Source organism: Coturnix japonica, chromosome 4 (genome assembly GCF_054131305.1).
Source record: "Coturnix japonica strain WE chromosome 4, WE-NBRP24, whole genome shotgun sequence".
Taxonomy (NCBI): Eukaryota; Metazoa; Chordata; class Aves; order Galliformes; family Phasianidae; genus Coturnix; species Coturnix japonica.
The window spans coordinates 91,140,668-91,153,410 of record NC_140666.1 but is presented as its reverse complement, the minus strand read 5'-3'; the positions used below and the strand labels follow the sequence as shown (position 1 = coordinate 91,153,410).

Below are 12,743 nucleotides of genomic sequence, written 5' to 3'. Positions count from 1 at the left end.
CAAAGGCCATACGCAAGCAGAACAACCACAGAAAGACACTGCAACAGAAAAGCAAAGCAAGCAGGCAAGGGTAAGACAAGGACAAAAGCAATAAGGAAAGCCAAAGGAAAGCCAAAGCAAAAGCAACAGCAAACAGGCCATTATAGGGAACACCAAGAACAAAGGCCAAAGGGAAAACAGCGTGGGGAGCCAAGAGAACAACAAAGAGAACAATGAAACAGAGGGCAAGGCCCAAAAGAATGCTGCATGGAACTGCAAAATAGAGCAAGGCCATAAAGAACACTGCAGGGAACATCAAGATGGAGAACAAGGCCCAAAAGGGCACATACAACATCAAGATGTAGGGCAAGGCCTAAAAGAACGCTGCAAGGAACTGCAAAACAGAGGGCAAGGCCCAAAACAGCACTGCTGAAACATCAAGATGGAGGGCAAGGGCCAAAAAAAGATCATGTAAAACATCAAGATGGAGGGCAAGGGCCAAAGAGAACATCAAGATGAGGACAAGGCCCAAAAGAACACTGCGAGGAACATCAAGATGGAAGGCAAAGCTGAAGAGAAAACTGCAGCAAACACCAAGATGGGGGGCAAGGCCCAAAAGGGCACTACAAGAAACATCAAGATGGGGGGCAAGGCCCAATAGAACATTGCAAAGATGATCAAGATGGAGGGCAAGGCAGCAGAGGAAACTGCTTGGAACTCCAACATGGAATGAAAGGCTGAAGGGAATGAAGCACCAAAATGAACAACAAGGCCCATTGAATGAACAGAACAGCAAAATGAGAACAAAGGAAACACTGCAGGAAATGCTGGAGAAACAGCAGAGAACAGAGGAAAAGAGAATGCAGAAGGATGAGAGCAGACATTATCATTATAATAATGGAACATTACCTTCAATTTCAGTATGGAACAGGTAAAAAGCAATTGTGTGTGCTGCCCTTACCTGCTGGGCTGAGAGTTACCATCAGCAAAGCTGGGTCCAAGCAATGCAGGTTTCTGTTCCTCACTGCTCTCAACAGGAGCCGCACATCTCTGTGCTCTGCTGGAACCTGTTGGACACAACACAACAATGAAGGCACTGCCCACATCTGCAGGGCAGCTCATAGACACAGCACTCACCTTGGGTTTGGTAGGGAGGGATGCTGGAACCAATAGGGCCCCCTGAGACCCCACCGGGACCAATGGGGCCCCCTGAGACCCCACCGGGACCAACGGGGCCCCCTGAGACCCCACCGGGACCAACGGGGCCCCCTGAGACGCCACCGGGACCAACGGGGCCCCCTGAGACCCCACCGGGACCCCATGAGACCCCACTGGACCTTATAAGGTCAACAAACCAGTGCAGGACCAACCAAGGTCCTGAAATCACACAGTCTATGGGTCCAGATGAGATGTGAGCAGAACCACGGCCAACATGGTGCTCCTTTGTAGGAAGGTAGAAGGGATGAGTCCAGGAACCGCTGAGCCGTCGGTCCCACTGCTGTGCTGGGAATGACCACAAAGAAGATCCTCATAGAAGGACCCAGGGCTCACGGAAGGCAGGAGGTGATGATGGAGATACTCATAGAAGGACCCAGGGCTCACGGAAGGCAGGAGGTGATGATGGAGATCCTCATAGAAGGACCCAGGGCTCATGGAAGGCAGGAGGTGATGATGGAGATCCTCATAGAAGGACCCAGGGCTCATGGAAGGCAGGAAGGGATGATGGAGAACCAACACGGCCTCACCAAGGGCAAATCCTCCTTGACTGACCTCATAGACTTCTATGATGGCACTGATGCATCAGTAGACGAAGGAAGAGCTGCTGATATCAACTACTTAGACTTCAACAAGGCCTCTGATGCAGGACCCCACACCGTCCTCATGTCCAAGTGATGAAGACACCAACTGGATGGGAAGATGATGAGATGGATGAAGAACTGGCTGTAGAAACGAGTCCAGAGAGCAGCAGCCAATGGCTCCGAATCCAGATGGAGATAATGATGAACAACGTCCCATAGCAGCCAGCATTGGGGCTGATACTCTGCAATATATGAGCATAGAATCAAATGATGATCAGCACTGAAGACCATCACAACCATCTCCATTCAACCCTCCTGCTATGGGGACATTACCCAACCACCACACCAAGGTCCCACAGCCTCAAACTCCTCTAGGGATGGAGCATCCCAAAGTGACCCATTCCACCCCCAAACCCTGCAATAAAGAAGGGATTGATCACCCCATTGTGAAGGCTGAGCCCTCCATCCAAGGGAAGGAGGCTCTAGATACAGCTCCTTCTCATACCGATCCATAAGTGCTGCTAGGAGCAATCTAAAGGAGAAGACATCAGTCCAGTAATAAAGAAGAAATTCCTTACCCCATTGCAAAGCCAAAGACTCACCACTGACCCCAAAGGAAAGGATCTCCAAGCAGAGTCGCATCCCATATGGTATTCAGAGCTCAAAAGCAGAAGGAAGGAGAATCCTCTCCCTCAATGCTCCCATAGGAGCACTGAGCTGGAACTGATGCTGCCCCCTGCCCTTCCCAGCCCTTAAATACGAATCAAGGAGGGGAGGAGCCAGGCTCCAACCAATCACAATCCACCCCTCAACGGCCCCCACCTGTGCCCATGGGGTGGGCCCCTCTCCTCAGCAGGTGCCCAATCAGGATGTTACATAACAGCTCCAATCAAAAACAAACACAAAAACAAAGCAATAACAGGTTAATAATTATATTTATTTGTTCTTAAAGGGGAGGGTTATGGATAGAGGAGAAACGACAGCACAGTATATGGACACGGGGGTGCAGATCTCAGTGTCGCAATGGGGTGACACTATGGGCACCACTCTGAGGTTGATGCTGGGGGGACATTGGAATGATGGGGGGTGATGGGGGGGATGATATCATTATATAATTAGGGTGATATAATAGAAATGCTTAGTCATGGTTGGAAGCCATGATGGGGCGGAGACACAGCAGTACAGCCCAAGTGCAGGCAACGCATCCGATTGGCTGAAGGGCTGGCTCCGCCCCCTCCTGGTGCTCATATAAGGTCTGGCACTGGGGGGGGCAGCAGTTATTTGCTGGAGCTCCTTGCTGAGGTCACATCTACCCACATGAACCCACATGAAGAAGCTCTTCTGCTCTGTAGCTGCCTTGGACCAAGAGCTGCTGGATGGAGCTCCAGGACTTGGCTTCTCTGCCATCACATTGCTCCACCTAGAACAGCACTACAGGAGGTCAGTTCTGGTTCTGATACTACAGTAATGCTGAGATGATGGGGGGCAGAGATGGTTGGGGAGCAGAAATGGTTGGGGGGGGATGTTGAGGTGTCTGGGGGGGGGGACATGGAGCTGATGTTTGACAGTGAAGCTGTATGTAGATGTGGAGGTATCAGTGGAGTTACACAAGGAGCCATGTTGGAAGGTGACAATGAGTAGATGAGGGACTGAATAATGAAAAAGGGATGTAGTGACCATGAGATGGTGGAGTTTGAGATCCTGAGTGGAGGAAGCAAAGCAAAAAGTAGGATTGCTACCCTGGACTTTAGGACAGCCAACTTTGATCTCCTTCGGGACCTATTTGGGGCTATCCTGTGGGCCAGGGTGCTGGAAGGCAAGGGGGCCTGTGAGAGCTGGATAGCGTTTAAACGGCTCTTCTTCCAAGCTCAGGATCAGTGTGTCCCGGTGACTTAGAAATCAGGAAAATGTGCAAGGAGAACTGCATGGATGAGTAAGGAGCTCATGTGCAAGCTCCGCAGAAAGAAGAAAGTACATGGTATGTGGAAAAAGGGTCTGACCACTTGGGAACAATACAAGAATGTAGTCAGGCACGGCAGAGATGCAACCAGGAAGGTGAAAGCCCACCTGGAGTTGAATCTAGCTAAGGAGATAAAGAATAATAAAAAAGGCTTTATTAAATACGTTAACAGCAAAAGGAAGGCTAGGGAGAATGTGGGCCCCATACTAAGTGATGGGGTGCATCCGCGGGTGCTGAGAGAGCTGGCAGAGCTCATTGCTGAGCCGCTCTCTGTAATCTATCAGAGGTCTTGGAGAACTGGGGAGGTGCCTGAAGACTGGAGGACGGCCAATGTCACTCCAGTCTTCAAAAAGGGCAAGAAGGAAGACCCGGGTAACTATAGGCCAGTCAGCCTCACCTCTGTCCCAGGGAAGGTGATGGATCAGCTTGTGCTGGATGCCATCTCCAGACAACTGGGAGAAAAATAGGTTATCAGGAGTACCCAGCATGGGGAGGTCGTGCTCGACCAACCTGGTGGCCTTTTATGAAGATGTCACTAGCTGGGTGGATGGGGGGAGGGCAGTAGATGTAGTCTATCTTTATTTCAGTAAGGCTTTTGATACTGTCCCCCATGACATCCTTATAACAAAGCTGAGGAAGTATGGGATAGATGAGTGGACGGTGAAGTGGGTCGAGAATTGGCTGACTGGCAGAGTGCAGAGGGTTGTCGTTGGCGGTGCAGTGTCTGGCTGGAGGCCTGTAACTAGCGGCGTGCCCCAGGGGTATGTACTGGATCCGGTCTTGTTCAACATCTTCATCAACGACCTTGATGAGGGGATAATGACCACCCTCAGCAAGTTTGTGATGACACGAAGTTGGGAGGATGGGCTGACACGCCTGAAGGCTGGGCTGCCATTCAACGAGACCTGGACAGGCTGGAGAGCTGGGCAGTAAGAAATCGGATGAGGTTTAACAAAAGCAAGTGTAGAGTCTTGCACCTAGGTAGAAATAATTGCATACACCAGTACAGGCTGGGGGAAGACCTGCTGGAGAGGAGATCTGCTGAGAGGGACCTGGACGTCCTGGTGGACTATAGATTAACCATGAGCCAGCAGTGTGCCCTTGTAGCCAAAAAAGCCAATGGCATCCTGGGGTGTATTAAAAAGAGCATGTCCAGCAGGTCGAAGGAGGTGATCCTCCCCCTCTACTCTACCCTGGTGAGGCCTCATCTGGAATATTGTATCCAGTTCTGGGCTCCCCAGTACAAAAAAGACAGGGATCTCTTGGAAAGAGTCCAGTGGAGGGCCACTAAGATGGTGAAGGGCCTGGAGCATCTCCCCTATGAGGAGAGACTTAGGGAACTGGGTCTGTTTAGCCTTGAGAAAAGAAGGCTGAGAGGGGACTTGATCCAGGTTTATAAATACCTGAGTTGTGGGAGCCATAGTGGTGAGTCTGGTCTCTTTTCAGTAGTGCATGGGGATAGGACTAGGGGTAATGGGATGAAAGTACAGCATAGGAAGTTCCGCACAAATGTGCGGAAGAACTTCTTTACAGTGAGGGTGACGGAGCACTGGAACAGGCTGCCCAGGGAGGTGGTGGAGTCTCCTTCTCTGGAGATATTTAAGACCTGCCTGGACGCCTACCTCTGTGACATGGTGTAGGGAGCCTGCTTTGGCAGGGGGGTTGGACTCGATGATCTCTAGAGGTCCCTTCCAACCCCTGCAATTCTGTGATTCTGTGATTCTGTGAAAAAATGGCATTTGACAGTCTATAAGAAACGAACTTATTCTAGGAGAGAATCAGAGGTTTAAACTCTTTTGTTCAACAGACAAGTAGTGCATGATATTTTTATAAGCATTGTGTCTGACCTTCTCAGCTGTTAGAATTTCCTTGACAGTAATTTCTCCGGATGTGATCAGAAAACCTTTTGTTCTGTCTATGGCAGCATTCGAGGCATGATACTCAACTGGGTGATATGGAATTCACACTGTCAACTCCAGTGACAAGAAAAGTGGCATCTAAGAAGCGTGCAAACACAGAGAATGTTGATGCAGAGTCAGCGTTAAGAAATGAGCTGCCCTTTGCACTTCCTGCTCCAAAGGCCTTCTTTTCAAAGAGCCAGGCAGAGAAGCAAGTAGAAGGCATACCCTTTCAGGCGCCTGCTTCCAAAGGTATGTTGTATCTAACAAATGGAAACCTAGAACATGTGTAGCTTAGGAATTTTTTATTTTAAATATGAATGCAATGCTTACAGGTCCTAAAGTTCTGAAAGATTTCAGTGTTTGGTTTATTTGGTGACAGCACATACAGCCACCAGCCTGTGCATCTGACAGTGCACTGCAAGCGGTTTAACCATCTATCAGGGCACGGTGCTCGTCTGTTAATGATAGAAGTTCTGGCAGTGTCACAAGGAGCATGCCTTGAGATGCATTCAGATCATGAGACAAGTGCTGTGTTCCTAAAACTACCATGTGGTTCCACTTTCCATCGAGATCTAGTAGATAATTTCTTTAACATTCATCATGAGGGTTTTGGTTTGTTTTTATTTTTTTTCTGGGCTATTATATTGAGTGAAAGAAAAGGGTGTGCTTTTATTTAAGCATGCTTTTAATTGCATCTTGCTTCTAAATTAAATGTAACTACTGGATTCCTCATGATAGCATCCCAGTACTTGCGTGTATCTGTTCAGCATGGCAATGGCAATATGTGACTAACAATGCAGACACCTCCATCCATGTGCTGTACCATAAACGTGTCCATGCCATCAGCACTTCCAAGTTCAACCCCAACCTCCAGCCCCAGCCCGGCCACCATCGCACTGCGGCACGAGGAGCTCACCCTGACCGGTGTCTGCCCCTCCCCCGGCCTCCCATTGGGCAGCGGCAGCTCCGCCGGCTCCGATTGGCTGAGCCGCAGTGCGCGGGAGTGGCCGTTGTGTGCCGGCCGTTGGAGGAAACCGCGGCACAACGGGAGCGAGTGCTGAGGACAGCTCCGCCGGAGGAGTGCGGCACAACGGCACTGGGACGGGGAGAGGAGCCCTGCGCAGCTCCGAGCACACTGCCCTGCCCTCCCCCGTGGCAAGGGCGGTTGGGATGTGGAGTGTAGGACTGGGATGGGGGATGTGGCTGTGCGAAGGGCCGTGGCCTTGGGATGGATCGAGGACTTGGGTCCCACACGGCCACAGCACTACTGCCAGCGTCCAGGCTGTGCCCCCCCAGCCCAGCACTGCTCCCAGTGCCCCCGGGCCCTTTCAACACCCAGACGCAGCACTGAGGTGGGCCTGTGACTGATGGGCAGGTATGAAGCTTTAAGGGGTGGTGTATAGAGTGATAGAGGGTTGTGGGGGCCTTAGGGTGATATGGGGCTACTAGGTGCTCTCAGGGGACATGGGGTGGAATATGTAGTTGTAGGAGATTGTGGGGGTGTAGGTGTGGTATATATATGTTCATCTATGGGTTTGTACATATGAAAAAAATAGATCCATGCGTGTTCTGGACTGCACTGAAAAATGGGTGGCCAGCAGGGAGAGGGAGGTGATCGTCCCCTCCTGCTCAGCTCTTGTGAGGCCCTATTTGCATCACTGTGTCCAGGCCTGGGAGGGATGTGGAGCTGTTGGGGTGGGTCCAGAGGAGGGCCACTGTGATGATCAGAGGGCTGGAGCAGCTCTCCTATGAGGAAAGGTGGAGGGACCTGGGCTTGTTTAGCTTAGAGAAGGCTGCAGGGAGACCTCATTGTGGCCTTTCAGTACCTGAAGGGAGCATATAAACAGGAGGGGGAATGGCTGTTTACGAGGCTGGATAGTGATAGGACAAGGGGGAATGGTTTTAAACTGAGACGGGGGAGGTATAGGTTGGATCTTAGGAACATGTTTTTCGCTCAGAGGGTGGTGACGACCTGGAACAGGCTGCCCAAAGAGGTTGTGGATGCCCCATCACTGGAGGCATTCAAGGCCAGGCTGGATGTGGTTCTGGGCAGCCAGGTATGGTGGTTGGCATCCCTGCACCTAGCAGGGGAGTTGAAACTAGGTGATGGCTGCGGTCCTTTGCAACCTGGGCCATTCTATGATTCTCTGATTTGGGGGGATATGAGTCTATAGGGTGGACAATAGGGGGATGTGCTCTCAGACACTCGTGCAGCCCTGTGTACACACACACGCGTGTGCAGTTCCATCCAAGCTTTATTCAATCCTGTGTGCACTCACATGTGTTTTGTATTGATTTCCTGCTGAATCCTCCTGTCGACTTGTAGTTAGGCTGGGAGTGAAGGGGAGCACTGGGTAGCTGTTTGTGTTCCTTGCTGTGTGCTGCAGGGTTGTGCTGGCAGCGGTGCGGTTGGTTTGCTTTTCCTTGGGAGGGTGGGATGGAGCTTAGCAGGCCCGGTTCTTTTCTCAAAGGATTCTGATCCTCCAGTGTCACTACACCAGGGAGTGCACGATCTAAAGGACTTCTGGGTTGTGATAAACTCGTATCTTGGCAGCTTCTATTATTTCTGGTTGGGTGTTCTAGTGCAAGCCATCTGGGAGACATGATTTATCGTCCCCGTAGCTAACAATGTGTGGGAAATTTTGACCTGCTTTGGCTTGCCAGTGCTATCCCCTGTCTCCACTTGTCTGGAGCCTCCTTGAAATGTCTGCCTAATGTGGAAATATTTTCTTCTTTCCTAGCTTTTGTGGTATAAAGAAGCACAGAAAGGTGCTGGAACAGCTTGTTCTAGATGGCATCTCCAAGCAATTGGAGAAGAGGAAGATGTTTAGGAATAGTCAGCATGGATTGACCAAGGGCAAATTGTACTTGACCAACCTGTTAGCCTTCTACAATGGCATCAGCAGCTGGGCAGATGGCGGGAGAGCAGTGGAGGTCATCTACCTTGCCTTGAGCAATGCTTTTGATACAGTCTCCCACAAGATCCTGGTAATGAAGCTGAGAAAGTGTGGGATAGATGAGTGGCCGGTGAGGTGGGCTCAGAGCAGGCTGATTGGCCAAGCTCAGAGGGTGGTGATCGGCGGTGCAGAGTGCGGCTGGAGAACTGTGAGTGGCGGTGCTGGGTCTGGTCTTGTTCAACGCCTTTGTCAGCGACCTTGATGAGGGGGTAGTGTCCACCCTTGGTAAGTATGCCAGTGAGTCAAAGCTGGGAGCAGTGGCTGGCACACTGGAAGGCTGTGCTGCCATTCAGCAAGACGTGGGCAGGTTGGAGAGCTGGGCCAACAGGAAACTAATGAGGTTTAGCAAGAGCAAGTGTGGAGTCTTTCAGCTGGGAAGGAATAACTGCAAGTATCAGTGGAGGCTGGGTTGTGATGTGAAGAAGCATCATTGCTTTTTGCAGCAGGACAGTATTACAGAAGAGGGAAAAAGGTGCCGAGTGTAAACTGGATTTCTGTGATTAGTAAAGTTGTGCTGAGAACTGGGCAGACTGTTGTGCACCTGTGAATGTGTGCAAAGCCTGCCGACAGAGAGAAATAACTTTTCCCTGCATGTTGAGCTTGTTTGACGTAGGTCATTGCTGGGTGAGCTTCTGCTTTAAAGCATCAAACTGTATAAACAATTCAGTTTTAAAAGCAAGCTTGCCAGTTCTTTTTTTACCAGTGAATTTTTCAGGAAGGAAAGCTTTGAGATGCTGTTTGCTAATGGAAGATGGAGAGAGGAAAAGCAAGAGAAAGGCATGCTGTGCATAGCTACCACATCCCATCTGCAGTGTTCTCCCCCTGTGCAAATGAGGAGCAGCACTTCAAGCTTGGCCTGGACCATGGGAAGGGAGCTTGCAAACATCCGGGCCAACCCCAAACGAGTTAGTTCTGCAGGTTGGTTGTTTTCTGCTGTTTGTCTCACATCCTGTTGCTCAGCGGTAGATTTGTTCATGTTCAGTGCCAACAGAAAACTCTCACAGCATTTTTGTTTCTGCTGTCCCAGCGCTTTGATCCCTTGCTGCTGGGATGGGGTGTTTGAAGAATGATGCATGTGTTGATGTCCAGCCTGGCTTTGAGGATGAGTTTGCATCCCTGGTGTGACTGAGGGTCGGAGCGGGCCAGGTTGAATCCGGTGCACTTTGTTCTCGTTATTAGTGCTTAGTTCTTAGTGCTTGCTCAACTTGTTCTTGAGTTGGGGTGAGAGGATGAGGCGTAGGAACAGGAACTTCTTTGGTCCATATTAACTCCTCCCTTTTTTAATTAGGAATAGGTGTGGGTTATTTTGTATAAAGAAACAGACTCATTGCGAAGCCTGTGAATGAGTTCGTTCATGCCTGCTGATTGGTGCTGCTCCCTACAGGGAGCTGCAGTGGAAACGGACACCTGTGGTCTGATGTGTGGCCCCTCCCACGTGCTCAGATCAGCCAAGTTGTCAAGGCCTGGCTGTTGGTCGGTAAGTTGTGCCGAGGTCAGAGAGTTGGATTTTCCGGGTTTTGAGACACATCTTCCAGTTGCACATTGTGTTATTTCTGATTTGTTGACCAGTTGAGCACCAGCCCAAACTGGGGATCTAAGTATTAACTCAGAAGGAATGGTTTAGATGCTTGAGCTTGGATTGGAAACGCAGTGCCAAGGGCTGCACACAGTTGTGGCAGTTGTGAGAGTAAGGAAATGGCATCTTCTGGGTGAGTGCTTTGCTGGGTGGGCATCCCCCTGCTTACGAGGAGGCTCCACCAAGGGATGTGGATGCATGAGTGTGTGTGAGCACACGGGGGGTGTGTGGACACGGTGGCACAAGTGTGTGCTTGCACAGGGCTGTGCTGAGGAGTTGGATTGCACACAGGTGCACACAAAGGGATGTTTTCTGGTAGGTGTTGGCTTGTACGTGTTCCCAGGGATGGTTTGCACACGTCTGTGAATGGAAATGAGCACACACGTTGCGGTACATGCACATGGGTTTGCAAAGCAGGCAGGGTGGCGCAAAGGTGTGTGTGGGCACGTGGAGGGGTAGAAGTCTAGGGTTGCAGGTTGACCTCTGCTGAGGTGAGTGGGGTCTCAGGGTGTTGCTCAGTGGTAGATTTGTTCACACTGAATGGAAGGCCCTGCAGAAGTCTGGGTAGGTGATGTCAGTTGATGTTCCTTTCCTCACCCGTGCTGGGAAAAGCAGGGAATGGGACTGGGGGACACCCCAACGCTGGGATCCTGCCTCAGCAGAACTGAATGGCTGTTCTAATCCACGTATTTTAACCTGAGTGAATCTGACACTAACGAGACGGGGAGGGGCCTGTGGGAAGAAAATGTATGTACCACAGTTTGTGGTGCAAGTTATTCTAGGAGCAGCTTGTAACAGTGCCCAGAAGGCTTCCTTTTTGATGGGGAGAGGATTAAGTAGGTTATTTGAATGAATCTATTTCCTTTCTGTTCATCTTTCATACTACCTCTCAAAAAACTGTCTGTGGATTCTGTCATGGTTTTGTGCTGTTGCTGTCAATATTCTACATCATAACATCATGTGCAGTATGAATCATTAATTGAGGGTATAAATAGTGGAATCATGTACAAAGGAAAAGGGTTAAAGAGAAAGTAAGTTTATGTGTGGATTCTGTGAATTCTCAAGTAGTATTTCTTGCTAAAGAGAATTAGTGTGCACCCTGAGCTTTCATATGTGCAAAGGATCTTGTAATCATCTTGTGTTTCTTTTAGACCCAGAGATGGAGCAGAGTGGAACACAGACTTGGGTGAATCTTCATTCAGGAGCACGAACACGTAATGCTCATCTTAGGTGTCTGGCTGACAACAAGAGCAGAGAGGTCACAAGGTCACGTGCCCATTTTATTTTATTTTTCATTCATGATGCATAGAGGCGTTACCCAGACAAAGTGAGCATTTGTCGGCTGGACTTTCTAGAAATGACCTATGCAGTGAAAATGGGTTTGAAGCATCCCAAAGAGCCCTGCAAGAGACTGCTGAGAGTTATTCTGGCACCCTCCTTTGGAAACATCCGGTGTCTGTCTGCTCTTCAGCTGTGCCCTAACACCTCCCATTGCGCTGCCACACCAGGATAGAATTCCAAACCCACACTGAGTTCTGGAATGTTGTGGTGCCGTGTTGGAAATAGACGTGACCACTTGGTCTTGCCTCCCCGCCTTGTGGGGGGTCATGGTGGACCAGGCTGTTGGCCCTTGGTGATGTCATAAGCGTCTGGAATGAGGGGAGGAGCGGTGCGTTCTGTGCTCCTTTGTGGGTGAGCTAGTGGTCGGAGTAGTTGGTTGGTTTGTTGCTCTTGTGCCTTTAGTGCCTTTAGTGCCTTTAGTGCCTTTTTCTTCACACCATCGTGCGCAGCATCTTGTAGGTAAGCTGAGCCAACGTGGGATGGACGGGTGGGCAGTGAGGTGTTGAGAACTGCTGGCTGTCGGAGCTCACAGCACCATATTACTTACTCTTGACCATCAGACGTAATTTTCCCCCGGTACACACGTTCCAAAGGGGCTATCCGTAAAGGTGGCACCCGTTCGGTGCTTCTTCCGTCGTCGTCTTTACTCAGTTGTGGAAGCATCGTAAAGTTGCTGGGAGGACAGGCATCACGTAGCCTGAGACTCAGCATGTCTTGCAGCAAGGGGATGGGACGGTTGTGCTGTGTGTGTTATTCCATGGCTGTCTTAGCCCTGCTCGCTGACCTGCTCTTTCTCTCTCCTCTCTTCACCATCCGCCCACTGCCTCGGTGCAGCTTTTGCTCTCATTACATCTGAGCAAAGCGACAAGGAACTGCTGCAGGTAGCTTGAGGTGATCTCACTGCCAGGTACATGCCATGTTTTGTCCCCCTTCATGGTTTTGCCGCAGGGCATGCGAGGGTAGTTCTGAAGAAGTGTCCCCATACTGTGCTGTGTGAACAGAGAAAACAGAAGTGTTTCTGCTCTGTTCCAGCTCTTCACACTTGCTGTGATGGGTGTCGCATGCAGTGGGATCAGCCGCGAGCCTGAGGTGGCGGCGACGGAGGTACAGTATGAAGCTCTGGCTGGTCTTTGTTCCCTGTGTTGAGCCAGCAGAGGGAGCTGCAGATGTACTCTCCTGCAGGAAAGAATGGGCCAAAAAGGGCCTGGCCACCTGTCTGCACCAGTGCCA

At 50.4% G+C, this 12,743-nt stretch overlaps 2 long non-coding RNA genes across 5 annotated transcripts; both read left to right on the top strand.

Moving 5' to 3' along the window:
* The first annotated feature begins 2,700 nt into the window (after positions 1 to 2,700).
* On the top strand, positions 2,701 to 8,498 carry LOC146761220 (uncharacterized). Of its 2 annotated transcripts, none has more exons than XR_014945591.1 (3): positions 2,701 to 3,218; positions 5,663 to 5,888; positions 8,381 to 8,498. It is a non-coding gene; the product is annotated as an uncharacterized LOC146761220 (long non-coding RNA). The 2 variants fall into 2 exon arrangements; XR_014945592.1 differs by having other exon boundaries at positions 5,601 to 5,888.
* Positions 8,499 to 8,512: 14 nt separating this feature from the next.
* On the top strand, positions 8,513 to 11,851 carry LOC146761219 (uncharacterized). 3 transcript variants are annotated; one of them, XR_014945590.1, is made up of 3 exons: positions 8,513 to 8,627; positions 9,312 to 9,514; positions 11,324 to 11,851. It is a non-coding gene; the product is annotated as an uncharacterized LOC146761219 (long non-coding RNA). The 3 variants fall into 3 exon arrangements; XR_014945589.1 differs by lacking the exon at positions 8,513 to 8,627 and adding an exon at positions 8,676 to 8,821; XR_014945588.1 differs by lacking the exon at positions 8,513 to 8,627 and having other exon boundaries at positions 9,260 to 9,514.
* The last annotated feature ends 892 nt before the right edge of the window (positions 11,852 to 12,743 follow it).